Source organism: Mustela nigripes, chromosome 13 (genome assembly GCF_022355385.1).
Source record: "Mustela nigripes isolate SB6536 chromosome 13, MUSNIG.SB6536, whole genome shotgun sequence".
Classification (NCBI taxonomy): domain Eukaryota; kingdom Metazoa; phylum Chordata; class Mammalia; order Carnivora; family Mustelidae; genus Mustela; species Mustela nigripes.
Window position 1 is genome coordinate 131641754 of NC_081569.1, and position 15971 is coordinate 131657724.

The window sequence follows — 15971 nt, forward strand, 5'->3', positions numbered from 1 at the left end:
TATTTTCTTTACTTTTAAATATTTTTATTTGAGTATAGTTGACATGGGCTTTGTTTATCATATCCACAAAATAATTTGCTGGGATTTTGATTGGAATTGTATTGAATTGATACCTCAGGTAAGGAAGAATCGATATATTGACAATCTTCCCATCCATGAACATGGAATATTTTTACATTAATTTAGTTTATCTTTAATTTTGTTCATCAGAGTTTTATAGTTTTCCATATATATATATATATACATATATATATATAAAATATTTTGTTAAGTTGCCCTAAATTATATCTAAGTATTTAATTTTTTAAGGTATTCATATAAATTTGTTGTTTTACATTTCAAATTCTACTTGTTCATTGCTGGTTTATAGGAGATTGATTGAGTTTTGTGTATTAACCTTGTATGCTGCAGCTTTGCTGTAATTGCTTATTAGTTCCATAAGTTCTTTTTTTTTTTTTTAAATTCTTTTGGATTTTCTGCTTATATGATCATGTCATCTGTGAACAAGGACAGTTTTATTTCTTCCTTCCTTAGTATGTATACATTTTATTTCCTTCTCTTGTCTTTTTTCAGTAGCCTGGGCTTCCAATATAATGTTAAAAAGGAGTGGTAAGCAGAGACATCTTTGCCACGTTCTTGATCTAACCAGGAGGTCTTACAGGTTCTCACCATTCAGTACACTGTTAGCTGTAGGTTTTTGTGGATTGAGAAATTCCCCTGTATTCCTAATCTGCTGGAGAGTTTTTATCATGGATGAATTTGGATATGTCAGATGCTTTTTCTGTATCTATTGATATGATCATGTGGTTTTTCTTTTTTAACTTGTTAATGTGATAATTACATTAAGTGATTTTTGAATGTTGAATCAGCTTTGCGTACCTGAGATAAATCCTACTTGGTTGTGGTGTATAATTTTATTTTATACATTGTCGGGTTCAGTTTGCTAATATTTTTCATCACATTTCTATTAATGATTGGCTCCCTCATAACATGCTGATCAAATATTCAGTTAAAGCTTTGAAAAATAGTGTATATGTTGGATGACAGAATTGAAAAACAATTTTTTTCCTCTATGGGCCAAACTGGCTAAATCTATGATGTAGAATTTAAAGCACATTATATAAAGATATTTTGAGAATCAATTTAATTTGCACAGGTAATGTCACAAACTATCTGAGTTATAATCCCAGCTTTCCCACTTGTACACTGTATAACCTTGAGCCAATTATTTACCCTGTCCATGTCTTAGATTCTTCATCTATAAAATGAGGGTAATGGTGTTAACTTATCACATAGGGTTGTTATGAAGTGTAAAATAAGTTAGACATGTTAAGTCTCATAAAACAATAGCTGGCATTTAGTAAGGGCTGATTAAATGTTACCTGTGACTATTATACAGTTCTGCACTTAGACTTAGATTCAGTTGTTTATGATGTGCGTGATATGACTTAGCACAACTGAGAAAGATTAGTTTCTTAGTCTTTTTTGGATTGTAAACTCAGGAGTGATAGTGTGATTTGGATAGGAAAAAAGTTAATATAGTTTAAGGGTCTAAAAGAGTGGTTACCAGCCTTGATACTTCCTATACCATTTCCCAGCAAATTAGTTTAAAGAAAAATTAAAATTTAATATTTCTGAGTTTGTCATATTCAGTTATTTACAAAGTAGAGGAGCTGGATTGAGGAAACCAACCAAAACATTCCTGGATTTTGGCATAAGGCCCTGAGAAAGAAGGAGGGGAAAAGTTTCATGTCTTTCTGATGGCCTGTCCCTGACCTGTAGACAAAGGGTTACCGCTGAGTGGAAAATTGGGCTGCTCTTCTTCTCTTCTAGTGACTTTCAGACTTAAAGAATTATTTATATAAAAGAAAGGTTTCCTTTCTCAGACCTAAACTGAACACTCTAATAGTGGGAACTATGTTCTTTTCCCCCTTCCTGATATTTAATGCCTTTATCTTACTGAAATTTTTCCCGTAACTTTTACCTTTTAACTAATGATATAATTTACTTATTAGAATTAAAGTCCCACAAAAGCTTTTTTCACTGAAGCACCTAGAGCATTGCCTGGGACAGCATAGATACTCGGTAAATATTTGCTAAGTGAGCTGAATGAGCAAAATCTCAGTACAAGCACAGCAGCTCTAAGTGAAGCCAGGACAGGGATTTAGAGTTCTGTCCATTGGCTTCTGTCCTCTTCCACTCTGTGGAATTTCTGTAAGTATCACAGATTGAAAACTATTTTACAGGTAATGATCTGTGTAAGATTGCTGGAGAGGGTTCACCCACTTTATTTTATCTTTCTTTCAATATCTAGAAACAATAATGGGTGATGATGGATACCTGGAGCTGACCACAGAAGGGCTCATTTTTATGGGAAATATACTTCCCAAACTATGGAGCTCTATTATTACAAGCTCTGGTTGAGAGAGAATGGCTGGTAGCAGTGTATATACCATCAGTTTAGAACATCAGAGAACATTATCATGCTGATGTTGTAGATACTTAAAAGTGGAAAATACAATAAAGATGAAGATAAAATCTAAAATCTAAACAGTAAACAAATGAACCTGTGTTTCAAATGAATAATGCAACCACACTGAAGATAACCCAGGTAACTTTGGGGCATACTATATATTTTCAGACTCAAGATAAAAAGAACTATAAACAAATAACCCTAGTTTGTAGGCAGGTTTTTTGTGATGGTATAAATTGACAATTTAAAAACTATGTTCTTTCTTTCTTTACTTTTTTTCTATCTATTCTAAGATTGAGTAAATAACTTAATGGGGGAGAAGGGAAAGTTCTTCCTTAAAATTGCAAATAAATGTAGAACTCTTGGAATTAGAAAATGACCACTTCAGAATGATTTAAATAATACTTTCACACAAGAATAATTTGCAGGTACCAAACTATTGGGTGGAAGTTTGATGAGGAGTATGATATTTACATAGCCTCGATAATTTACAAAATAGTACCTTATTACAAAGAGAAAACAGTAACTTTACAGTGGAAAAATTTGTCGGGATACCTTTAACCAATTAATCAAAGTTAGCATCACTAATAATAGAGCACACTAACCTCTTGTAGCTTTTGATAGGTGTGCGAAGGACTATGTTACTTTGTGACATTCCTGTAAAAAATGCGTAACTTGAATTTAAAAATGAGAGATCATCAAACGTAAGTTGAAGGATGCTCTACAAAATAGTTGATCTGTGTTCTTTAAAAATCTTAGTCTTAAAAGGCATAGACTGAAGAACTGTTCCTTATGATAGGATTCGTTTGTGTTTTTTTTTTTTTAAGATTTTATTTATTTATTTGACAGAGATAACAAGTAGGCAGAGAGGCAGTCAGAGAGAGAGAGAAGAGCAAGCAGGCTCCCCTCTGAGCAGAGATCCCGATTGATCCCAGAACCCTGGAATCATAACCTGAGCCAAAGGCAGAGGCTTTAACCCACTGAACCACCCAGGCGTCCCTTATGATAGGATTCTTAAGGAGACATTACCGCTAAATGCAATGCATGATCCTGAATTAGATTCTGGACTGGGGAAATCAACAGCTTTAAAGGACATAAAATCAGTCAGTGGCATTTGAATATGGACTCTCGTTATGTAACAGAAATTTTAACATTGATACAATACTGATTTGGTTAGCTCTACTGTGGTTATTTATCTGTCTTGCTAGAAAGATACATGGAAACATGGAGTGCTAAAATGGTACAATGTCTGCAACTCAGACATGGTTCAGGGAAGAAGGTGTGAGAGAGAGAATGGCAAAGGACATGGGGTAAAATGTAAATAATTGATAGTATTTGGAAGTTATATAAAGATAAAAAGTCACCTAAAAATTCCCAAGTTATAGTCATCTTTGAACAACTTGATTTTACTAGTTATTTATAGAATTTTTTAAAAAAGATTTTATTTGACAGAGGGAGAGAGGGAATGCAAGCAGGGGGGAGTGGAAGAGGGAAAAGCAGATTACCCACTGAACAGGGAGCCCGAAGTGGGGCTTGCTCCCAGGATTCTGAGATCATGACCTGAGCCGGCAGCAGACGCTTAACGACTGAGCCACCCAGGCACTCCTAGTTATTTATAGAATTTTTAAAAAGTACAAAAATTATTCTCATCACTTATAAAAGTAAAGTAGTGAAGGAAATGCTGATTAAGTCAAGAAACTACGAACTGTTAAGATACAGAGCAGAAGGACCTGAATTTTTGTTTGGAGTTCTGTCATGACCAAGTAACTTCATTGAGCACCTCACTGTCCTGTATTCATTTCCTTTGACATGTGTACAGAAGGTTTTTAAAGGACTTCCTAAATATTTCCTGTATAACTAATAAGTTTTCTTTAAAAACCATGCTTTGTAAAAATCAGATTGCCAGGGGTACCTGGGTAGCTCAGTCTTGTTAAGTGTCTACTTTTGGCTCAGGTCATGATCCCAGGGTCCTAGGATTGAGCCCCACTTTGGGCTGCCTGCTCATTGGGAAGTCTGCTTTTTCCCTCTCCCACTCCCCCTGCTTGTATTCCCTCTCTCGCTGTGTCTCTGTCAAATAAATAAATAAAATCTTTTAAAAAATCAGACTGGCATGTTCCAGACAAACACTTTAATAAATTTATTAAGAAAATTTGAAGACCCAGGGGTGCCTTGGTGGTTCAGTTGTTAAGCATCTGCCTTCAGCTCAGGTCATGATCCCAGGGTCCTGGGATTGAGCCCAACAACAGGGCTCCCTGCTCAGCGGGAAGTCTGTTTTCCCCTCTCCCTCTGTTGCTCCCCTGCTTGTGTTTCATCTCTTGCCATGTCTCTCTCTCTCTGTCAAATAAATAAATTAAAAAAGACAGAAAATTTGAAGACCATTTTTTATAATTTTTTTGTTTATATTTTGAAAGTTTTTATTTAAATTCCAGTTAGTTAACACACAATGTAATGTTAGTTTGATATGTACAATTTAGTGATTCAGCAGTTCCATACATCACTTGGTGGTAATCACAAGAAGTCTTGTTTGTGTGTGTGTGTGTCTTTTCTTTTACCACTTTGCTCATTTGTTTCTTAAATTCCACATATGAGTAGAATCATATAGTATTTGTCTTTCTCTGACTGACTTATATTTTACTTAGCATTATACTGTCTAGCTCTATCCGTGTTGTTGCAAATGGCAAGATTTCTTTTTTTTTTTATGGCTGAGTAATAGTCCACTGTATATATATGTACCACATCTTTCTTTGTTCATCAGTCAATGGGCACTTGGGCTGCTTCCATTTCTTGGCTATTGTAAATAATGCAGCTCTAAACATAAGAGTGTCTTTATTTCTTTGAATTGGTGTTTTTGTGTTCTTTGGGTAAATACCCAGTAGTGCAATTGCTGGATTATAGAGTAGTTCTTTTTTTAACTTTTTGAGGAACCTGTGTAACTGTTTTACATAGTGGCTACACCAGTTTGCAGTTCCATCAACAGTGCACAAGGGTTCCTTTTTCTCCACATCCTCACCCAACACCTGCTGTACCTTGTGTTGTTGATTTTAGCCATCTGATCCCTGGTGTGAGGTGATCTCTCATTGTGATTTTGATTTGAATTTCTTGAGGTTAGTGATGATGAGAATCTTTACATGTGTCTTTTGGCATTTTTGCAATTATTTTTTTACAAGGGAATATTTTAGGGAATGGAAGTTCTTTATTAAATCTCTGAGCTACAATGACACACACACTCATTTTAATTTTATGTAATAAGTTATTTTAATACTTAGTATAATTCTTAATAGATTGGTGACATTCATAAAAACTCACCTTGATATTAGTATCAGTGAGCTGCTAACAAAATTATTCTATAGGGTCTATGTAAAATATTCCTATCATTCCTTTAAAAAAAAGTTTTTATCAGGGTTCTAAAAATAATGAGGTATATTCAAATACATTGCTTATAGTTTTTCTTTGTTCTAGAAATTCCTGAAATAAAGGTTATTTAAAGGTATTTTTTCATACTTTTGGGGATTTAAAAAAATTTGGGTATAGGTACTGCACAATGTTATATTAGTTTTAGGTGTGCAGTATAGCACATTATGCTATGCTCACAAGTGTAGCTACCATCTGTCACCATACAACACTATAATATTACCATTGACTCTATTCCTTATGCTGTGCCTTTTAGTCCCATGATTTATTCATTCAATATCCAAAAGCCTATATTTCCCACTCCCCTTCACCCATTTTGCTCAACTCCCTACCTTCCTCCTCTCTGGCAACCATCACTTTGTTCTCTGTATTTATAGATCTGATTCTGTTTTTGTTTGTTTATTCACTTATTTTTAGATTACACATAAGTAAAATCACATAGCATTTTTTTCTCAGTCTGACTTATTTCACTTAGTATAATACCCTCTAAGTCCATCCATGTTGTCTCAAATGGCACAATCTCATCCTTTTTTATGGCTGAATAGTATTCTGTTTACATATGTAGACACACAGACACACACAAAAACACATCCCACCTCTTTCTTATCCATTTGTCTGTTGATGGACACTTAGCTTGCTTCTGTATCTTGGCTATTGTAAATAATATGGCAACAAACAAGATTGCAAATAATGAAAAATAAAAAGATAAAAAGGTTTTTATATTGTATTATAAAAAAGCCCCTTTAAATAAACACCTAACCATATAACAAATAGATAATGTTATAGATAATTTATTGGTAAATGCAGATTTTGATAGAAATGTGTTTATTAATTATAAAATTATTTAATTGAGATTCTAAAGTCAGTGACAGTAACAATTTAAGCTGTTTGACCAGTGAAATGCTAGTTAAAATGGAGTAGTCATTCCTTGGTGGTAACAATAGTTCTACCCTGCTTTCTCTCGTTTTTTTTTTCCTTATAAAAATTCCTTTCTACCACTGCCAGGCATCACTCCTTGTTGACACAACTCTTCATGTTTTGGGCCCCTTGTGTACTTACTACCAGTGTTAGGATATGTGTGGAATGGAATTTGTGGGAGTTGTCAGCAAACAATGATGTCTGTTCTGTTTGTCTCTTTCTTTGTGTGTATACAGTACTTTATATTTCAAAGATTCAGTATTTTACCTCTTAGGCATTTGACTTGAATCTAGGGGAATTATTTGTTATGAATTAGAGGAGATTGTGATTCTACATTAATGTGTGGATTTTACAGTTTCTACAGTGACTTGTAGTGGTCCTCTTTCTTATATCATTAGAATAAAAGTCCTGTTTTCTGGGGGAAATTGAGGACCTCCACTTTGTATTTTATATACCTGTGCTGTGTTTGGAATTACTCTGTCAGTGTGATGTAGCAGTAATTATGTTACTAACAACAATTTTGTGAGATGTTTATTATTCTCATTTTACAGATGAGGAAACTGAGGCTTGGTGAAGTTACGAAACTTGTCCAAAGTCACACAGCTTGTAAAGGGCACAGCCAAGATTCAGAGCCAGGTCTGTCCAACTTCAAAACTCTTAACTGTAGCCATGAAACTTTGAAATACCTGTTAAGTATCAACCTATGATAAGTTGTACTGCTATTAATATTTCTTAACTGTTGTTTAACTGTTACTGATAATTTTTTTAATGGTGAGTATTTGTCAATGATAATTTAATGTATCTTTTAAATATTGTGAAAAGAGGTGTAACCTAGTAATTGAGGGTTTGGGCTCTGGAGACAGACTCCTGGGTGTGAATCCCTAAGCTTTTCCACTTACTTGTGTGACATTGGGAAAGTAACTTAACCTTTTCTGTACCTCAGTTTTCCTACTGTAAAATGGCATAAGCAGTATGATCCATCTGGTAAAGTTGTTGTGAAGATTATATTATTTAATATGTACAAGAGCCTTTATAACAATGCCTGGCATGCAGTAAGCATTCAATAAATGTTAGCTACTGGTATTATCATCTCCTAGCAGTTAGTAAAACAGATGATCATTACTTCTAATTCTGTTATAAAGTTGAATAAGGAAAGTTTAAGCAGCAATATAAGATAGCCCAAAATTGACATAAACCAAAATTAAATTTGAATAAGTTAAACCTAAGGAAAATCATACATTTGATCAATTTCAGATCTATGGTAGAGCAAACTGGGTAACTGCTTATGGACCTTACTTGTAGAAGTGTATTTTATGTATAGGGAATATGAATAGGTCCATGTAGTTACCTTTTGAGCCCTGTATGATCATTGTATTATGAATGTGTTTTGTCTGTTTTCCTCTTATAGATGCAACTTATATTCAGAATAAATGTTTACATTTTTAGGTGGCTTTTAAGGAGATACTTCAGCACTGTTCACATATAATTGCCAAGAACCAAAACCTTACGTGTTATGTAAAATGTTAGGAACATTTCATCACTTGCATGAATAGTTATCAGAACTTATATTGTGTTGAATGTGCACATTGATTGTTCTTTGAACCAAGGGGGCCACAGCACATTCAGCTAGAACTCAGCAGTGTACTGATCATATGCTCTTTACTCATATTTCTTTATTCCGACAATAAGAATTCTGAAGTGCCATATCCACTGTTACTACAATTTAGTTAAAATATCTGTGATTAGTGACTAAGAAGTTCATACCAATTGTAAAAATACCCATAAATGGTAGTAATTTGAGTCAAGTTATGTAAATACTCCAAAGCTATAATTTTAAAATGGGACTTGCCTTACAGGGCACCTGGGTGGCTCAGTCACTTAAGCATCTGACTTCGGCTCAGGTCATGATCTCGGGGTCCTGGGATTGAGCCCTATGAGCAGGGAGCCCATTTGTCCCTCTCCCTCTGCCCCTTTCCCTGCTTGTGCTCACTCTGTGTCTCTCTCTCAAGTAAATAATAAAATGCCTAATAAATAAATAAATAAATAAAACGGGACTTGCCTTGTACATGAGCCTAAGATCTCTGTAACTTTTTTTAAAAAAGATCTTTGTAACTTTAAATGTACACATGCATTTAATTCTCTTTATTTCATGATACTGAGTCTTCCTATCCTTGAACATGGTATGACTTTCTAGTTATTTAAATATTTAAAAATATCTCTCAGTAAAGTATTTCTTTTTTTTGGTAAATCTCTCTCATGTCGCTTTGAATTATTAGATACCTTATTTCTTGTTACTATTACAAATAGTATATTTTTCCTTTCCATTTCTATTTGCTGATGTAAGCTTTTTTGGTATATAATACAGATCTATATTCAGTTGTCTTATCAAATTATTTTATTAAAATACTTTGCGTGAAGATTGTGTCTTTCTTTCTAGTAGTTACATATTCTCTCTCTCTCTCCCTCCCTCCCTCCCTCTTTTTTTTTGCCTTACTGTGCTAATTAGGACTTCCAGTACAATATTTAATACAGGTGTTAATAGTGGGCATTCTTACATTGCAGTTAATTTTTAGAAGCAAGTGCTTCTTATGTTTCACTAATAAGAATAGTGTTTGGTGTAGATTTTTGATAGATACTCTGTGGGTTAAAGACATTTCTGTTGCTAGTTGGCTAAGATGTCTTTTGTTTGTGAAGAACAAGTAATAAATTTTATCAGACACTTTTTCTAAACTTGTGAGAAGATCATATGGTTGTTCTTCCTTATTCTGTTAAGGTGGTGAATGACATTTATAGGTTTTTCTATTGTTGAATTACCATTGCATTGCAGGAATGAACCCAACTTAATATGATGGTGTTTTTTCATATACAAGTAGATTTAGTTTATTAGTATTTCATTTAGGATTTTTGTATCTAAGTTCATGGATGATATTGGCCCATAATTTTATTTCTTATGTTATCTTTGTTTGATTTTGGTATTCAGATTATACCACCTCAAAGAATGAGTTGGAAACTATTCCGTTCTGTCCCCTCCCTCCTCTAAGGGTTTATATAAGTTTGGTTGAACTTCTGTTCAACTGTCTGGGCTTAGTATTTTGAGGGGAGTGTGTGGGCTTAGTGGTTTTTGAGGAGGTATGTATTCAGTTTTCTAAATAGTTTTTACTTAAAATTTCTGTTTCTAGTTAGGGCAGTTTTTAGAAAAAAAGTTTTCTTTTTTAGGAATCCACCATTTTTGTCTATATTTGGCATAAAGTTGTTCATGCTTATCATTTAAATTTCTGCTTATATTTCTCTCCTTTTTATTCCTAATATTTTTTGTGACTTCTGTTTTCCTTCATCAATCTTATTAGAGGGTTTATATATTTTCTTTTTTTTTTTTAAGATTTTATTTATTTATTTGACAGAGAGAGATCATAAGTAGGCAGAGAGACAGGCAGAGAGAGAGGAGGAAGCAGGCTTCAGTGCTTTTTGAAATAAAATTTTATCCATCACTTTTAACTGTTTTCAGTAAAGAATTGGGTAAATAATCTAGCCCAAAATGTTATTGGAAGTGGAATTTTATTCAGATTTCTTGGAGTTTTCTCTTTTCTTTTTCTGATTCTTTCAGGTAGATGCTTAACTCACCAATGATGCTCTCTGCTCAGCAGGGAGCCCGACGTGGGGCTCGATCCCAGGACCCTGGGATCATGACCTGAGCCGAAGGCAGAGGCCTTAACCCACTGAGCCACCCAGGCACCCCTATATATTTTCTTAGCTTTATCAAAAACCAGTGCTTGACTCTGATTTTCTCTGTTATGTGTTTTCTTTTTCATTAATTTTTCGCTTTTCTCCTTTACACACTTCTTTTTTTTTTAAAGATTATTAATTTATGTATTTGACAAACAGAGATCACAAGTAGGCAGAGAGAGAGAGAGAGAGAGAGAGAGAAGCAGGCTCCCCGCCGAGCAGAAAGCCCAATGTGGGGCTTGATCCCAGGACCCTGAGATCATGACCTGAGCTGAAGGCAGAGGCTTTAACCCACTGAGCCACTCAGGGGCCCCTCCTTTACACACTTCTTAAGTGAAAAGCAGAATCTAACATTAGGATATCTCATATTTTCCAAGGACAGGATTTCAGTAGGCTTTGAGACTAGCTGGACCCAGGGGCTTATAGTGCTACCAGGACATTCATTCTTTCTTTTTCCTTTAAGTCTTCCTTTCCTCTTGTTGTCATCTGACTTTTCTACTCTTCAGTCTACAAGATGGAAAATGGTGACAATGAGCCTCTGAATTTGATTCAGTTTCAACTTTGTGTGCTCTTGATTCCTCCGGGGATTTCAGATTTTTCCATCTGGATCACTTCTTTCTTTTTGGAGATTTTTTTTTCTTTAGAATTCTCTTATCAGACACTTTTGAGATTTTGAGATTTTCTGTAGTAAACTCTCAGCTATTTTGTCTGAAATCTATGTCTTTTTTTTTTTTCTTTATCACTTTTTTTGATAGATATTCCATGAGGTATAAAATTTTGGGCTGGCCGTATTTTTGTAGTTATTGTAAGAGATAATTCCACTCTCTCTTGGTTTCCATTGTTGCTATTGATAAATCAGCTCCCTAATAATTGTTAACTTAAGTGAATGTGTCTTTAGTTTTGTTTTGTTTTGTTTTTACAAAACTTGCTGTTTTTGAACTCTTTTATTTTTTGGTTTTTCTGAAGTTTCATATGCTGTGCCTAGGTATAGATTTCTTTTTATTTATCCTGTGTGAGACTTTTACTGTGAATTGCTTATTTTCCCTGGAAAAAATATTAGTGGTTCTTCTTTGAGGTCCAAGAAGGAAACACATTGCTTCAAGAGGATGTACCTTTAGTTTTTACCCCCAAATACCTCAAGGTACTTACTGCAATTTGGTGACTGAATTTATCCTTTGAAGTTTTGGACCACCCTAATGGGGTGACTTTGGATTGCAAATATGTGTGTGGTTCCTCTTTTCATTACAGCCTCTTAGGAATCCTTTGTTGTCTTCTACATCAGGAAGACCAGTTTCCTTGTCCTTTGTTAATGAAGGAGTGGACTGGGTTTACTTTCCCTATTCACTCTTTTCCTGAGTATGAAACTTTTGGGTGGGGAGGGGTGGTCCCAGCTTTATGGAGAAAGGGTCTCTTGTTAGATTTTCCATTTGGGGTGGGTCTTATTCTTTGGTTTCTGTTCTCTCTGAAGAGATTATAAAAATTAAAGCTTAACTTGGTGAGTTAGGCAGATGTATACAAGATAAAAACTATGTTGTTATGCCACTTATCTCTTTGAGTTTCTGCCTTCTCATAGATTTTGGTCTGGTAATTCCTTTATGATCTTGTCAGCTCTTCAGTGCTTTTTGAAATAAAATTTTATCCATCACTTTTAACTGTTTTCAGTAAAGAATTGGGTAAATAATCTAGCCCAAAATGTTATTGGAAGTGGAATTTTATTCAGATTTCTTGGAGTTTTCTCTTTTCTTTTTCTGATTCTTTCAGGTAGATGCTTAACTCACCAATGATTAGGCTTTTTTCTAACATAAGCATTTTTTAAAAAAGATTTTATTTATTCATTAGAGAGAGAGAGAGAGAGAGCAAGCCAGTGGAAGGAGTAGGGGGGAGGTACTAACAGACTCTATGTGGAGCATGGAGTCTGATGCAGGGCTTGATCCCATCACCTGAGATTGTGACCTAAGCTGAAACCAAGAGCCAGACACACTAATAACTGAGCCACCCAGGCACCCCTCTAATGTAAGCATTTAAAGTTATATATTTTTTTAAAAAGATTTAATTTACTTATTTGACAGAGAGATCATGGGTAGGCAGAGAGGCAGGCAGAGACAGCAGGGCGGGAAGCAGGGTCCCTGCTGAGCAGAGAGCCTGATGTGGGGGTCGATTCCAGGACCCTAAGATCATGAACTGAGCTGAAGGCAGAGGCTTTAACCCACTGAACCATCCAGGCGCCCTTAAAGCTATACATTTATAAGTGGTTCATCAGGTTTGAAGTGGAATATTTTTGGTGTTATTACTATTTTTTAGAGGGGAGGGACAAAGGCGGGGGAGTGAGGGAAGAGGGAGAGAGAGAGAAAATCCCAAGCAGGCTCCGTGCTCAGTGCAGAGTCTGATCAATTCCATGACCCTTAGATTGTGACCTGAGCTGAAATCAAGAGTTAGACACTTATCTGACTCAACGAACCCAGGCGCCCCTAATTATTTTTAACTATATATATTTAAGGTTTTTATTTTGCTATTATAACTTTTAGTTATACTTGCTTTTTTAAGTCATGACCTGTGATCCACAAGTCAATTAGGAGTTTTGAAATACATGGATTTTAAAAGATTTCTTTTTGTTGTATATAACACACCTTTCAAAAAACCCAGGATTTTCATTTGGATCACAAAGCAAGACTCTGCTCTGTGCTGTGTAAAAGAGATGTACAAAATGATTTAGAAAAACTAAAAATAAAGGGAAAGGCAAAAATATGTAAGGCAAATGAAAACAATAAGAAAGTATGAGTTGCTCTGTGAACACACTTTTGGGGGACTTTTTCTTCCCTTCCTGATCACAAACTTTAGTGAATAACCAATATTCTATATCACTGGGACTTACTGAGATTCTTGGAAGACTGATTTTACATTAATAACTGAATGGTCATTTCTCTTCCCTTTTCTCCCCCTTCTTTTCCTTCTCCTCTTCTCCTTCTCCTCTTCCTCTTTTCCTTAGACTTTAATATCTCTGAAACTTGGATCTATCTCTTATATTGGTATGCATTTTATTACTGGTGATATTTCACAATTAAGGAACAATTACTAATAATTTTGGCAGCATTTTTCTCTTAGTACAACATATTCTGCAATCTCTAGTATCTTACTTTTGGTGAAATACACATTTTTACATGTATATCATGACTCTTCATCCTACCCTATCCCCTCCTTGAAATGCTCCCCTTTTTGTTTTTCCCATCCTATGCTTATATCATTCAAGACCTTAAGGGTGGGGGTGCCTGGGTGGCTCAGCCTGGTAAGTGTCTGACTTGGGCTTAGGTCATGATCCCCAGGGTCCTGGGATTGAGTCCCAAAGCAGGCTCCTTGCTCAGTGGGGAGCCTGCTTCTTACATCTCCCTCTGCTTCTCCCACCTGACTCGTGTTCTTACTCACTCTGCTCTCTCTTTCAAATAAATAAGTAAAAAATCTTAAAGACCTTAAGAGTGGAAATACTCTTTAGTTTCTCATTCTGGTTCCTGTTGTTCCAGCACCTAGCATAATATGTTGTTGGACACAGGGTTTTATTTAATTAACAATTAAGGGAAGTGTGTATGTATAATGAATCAGAGCATGGGCTGTGACATATTTATATTAGTGATCAATTTTTTTAGCTTGTTGGTAAGAGGGATTAAAAACCTACATTTTGGATAGAAAGAACAGAAGCCAATGATTCCTACATTAAGTAAGAGAATTCATTGGATCAGTGCTTATTCATCTGGTGATGTTTGAGAGTTTAACCAATGAAACAAAAAAATTACAAAATATAGACACTGTGAAGGAAATAAAAAGAATAGTACAATACAAACTAACAAAGAGTGGCATTTAGAAAGAGGAAGAAAGGAGCCTTCATCAACAAGAAGAGGAGACTTGATATATACCAGTGAAAGACAGCAGTTGTTGAAAGCACTGAGAGAAAAGCATTTCAGACACGGAAATAGGCCCAAAGTGAAGAGCTTTTATTTAACTAAAAGACGCATAGTTGTGGAGAGTGTCACCTCAAGGTAAGAGAGGCAGGCAGGAACGGTACCTTAATATGCTAACATTTACTCAGCATTTGGGGTGTAGTAGGTACAGTTCCAGCCACTTTTTCTTGGACAATGTGAATTATTCTGCCATACTGACTTCTCAGATGCTGAGAGTTTGGATTTAATTTGAAGACACATTAGAAAACCTTGGCACTATGCAATGCTATGATCAATTTTACATTTTTGAAGATTACACAGGCTGCTTTGTGCACAGTTGATCAGAAGGAGGCTTATACTAGTCAGGTAAGAGGCAAAGTTGTTGGGGCGCCCATGGTGGCTCAGTAGTTAAGTAGTTAAGTGTCTGCCTTCAGCTCGGGTCATGTTCTTGGGGTCCTAGGATCGAGCCCTACATCGGGCGCTCTGCTCAGCAGGAAGCCTGCTTCCCCCACCTCTCTCTGCCTGCCTCTCTGCCTACTTGTGACCTCTCTCTGTCAAATAAATAAAATAAAATAAAATTTTAAAAAAAGAGGCAAAGTTGTTTTGAACCATGGTTCTGATGATGGAGATGAAGAGCAGTAGACCAATTTAAGATAATATTTTACAAGTCTTGTGTTAATGTCTTGGATAAGGGGAGAGGATTGTGAGGGAAAGGGAACAGTCAGATCCTAGAGGGTTAAAGAATTGAAGAGATGATGTGTGTAGATATTATGTGAAGTTTTTTGTCAGTTAAAGGGGAGCAGAGCTGTTTTTAACCTTCTTACTTCTGTAATTTTTCCAGTGACATTTCTGTCTCTCTCTTTTAAATTCTTGGAACCAAATATATTTTTATTCTAGTCTGCCTCTCCAGATTCCAGCACCTTTTTCTCATCCCACACTTAACAGATGCTTAGAGGAGGGAAGTCAGTGTAAAAGTAGGATAGCATTCTCAGCAATTCTGCCCTTTTTCATCAGGATGTTCCTTGCTAAATCAGTCCTTTTTGTATCAGAGGAAAACCATTTTGTTTTATAAGTAAAGCTTTAATTCTTGAAAGGACACCATCTTCGTGAAGTCAGTCATGTGTATTTGTATTGTGGGGTTTTAGGGATGATGATATTATTACTATTTTTTGGTTGTATGTATTTTTATGTTAGGTCTTAACATGCCTTAAAAGGTAAAGGTGAGTGTAGCTGAATTGCAAATTCAGTTTACCACTTGTTTTCTCAATTGAAAGGCAAGAGATCAACTAAGAGATAAAATTAGTTGTATAACTAACTGAAAGACAAAGTTTTCAGAAGAGTAGCTTTTTTTTTTTTTTTTAAGATTTTATTTATTTATTTGACAGGAAGAGAGAACAACGTGCCAGAGCAGGAACACAGAATGGAGAGTGGGAGAGGGAGAGGCAGGCATCCCGCTGAGCAGGGAGCCTGTTGTGGGGCTTGATCCCAGCATCCTGGGATCATGACCTGAGCCAAAG

At 35.4% G+C, this 15971-nt stretch overlaps 1 protein-coding gene across 8 annotated transcripts in view; it reads left to right on the forward strand.

Annotated features, from left to right (window-relative positions):
- NUMB (NUMB endocytic adaptor protein) overlaps positions 1 to 15971 on the forward strand; it is a 189381-nt gene that overhangs the window by 78270 nt on the left and 95140 nt on the right. For 7 of the 8 annotated variants that reach the window (XM_059373800.1, XM_059373807.1, XM_059373803.1 and 4 more), the window contains one exon: positions 7354 to 7438. The exons of the other annotated variant lie outside the window; for it this stretch is intronic. The gene's annotated coding sequence lies outside the window, so the exon portion shown is untranslated. The remainder of the gene's footprint in view (positions 1 to 7353; positions 7439 to 15971) is intronic. 8 annotated transcript variants of the gene reach the window in all.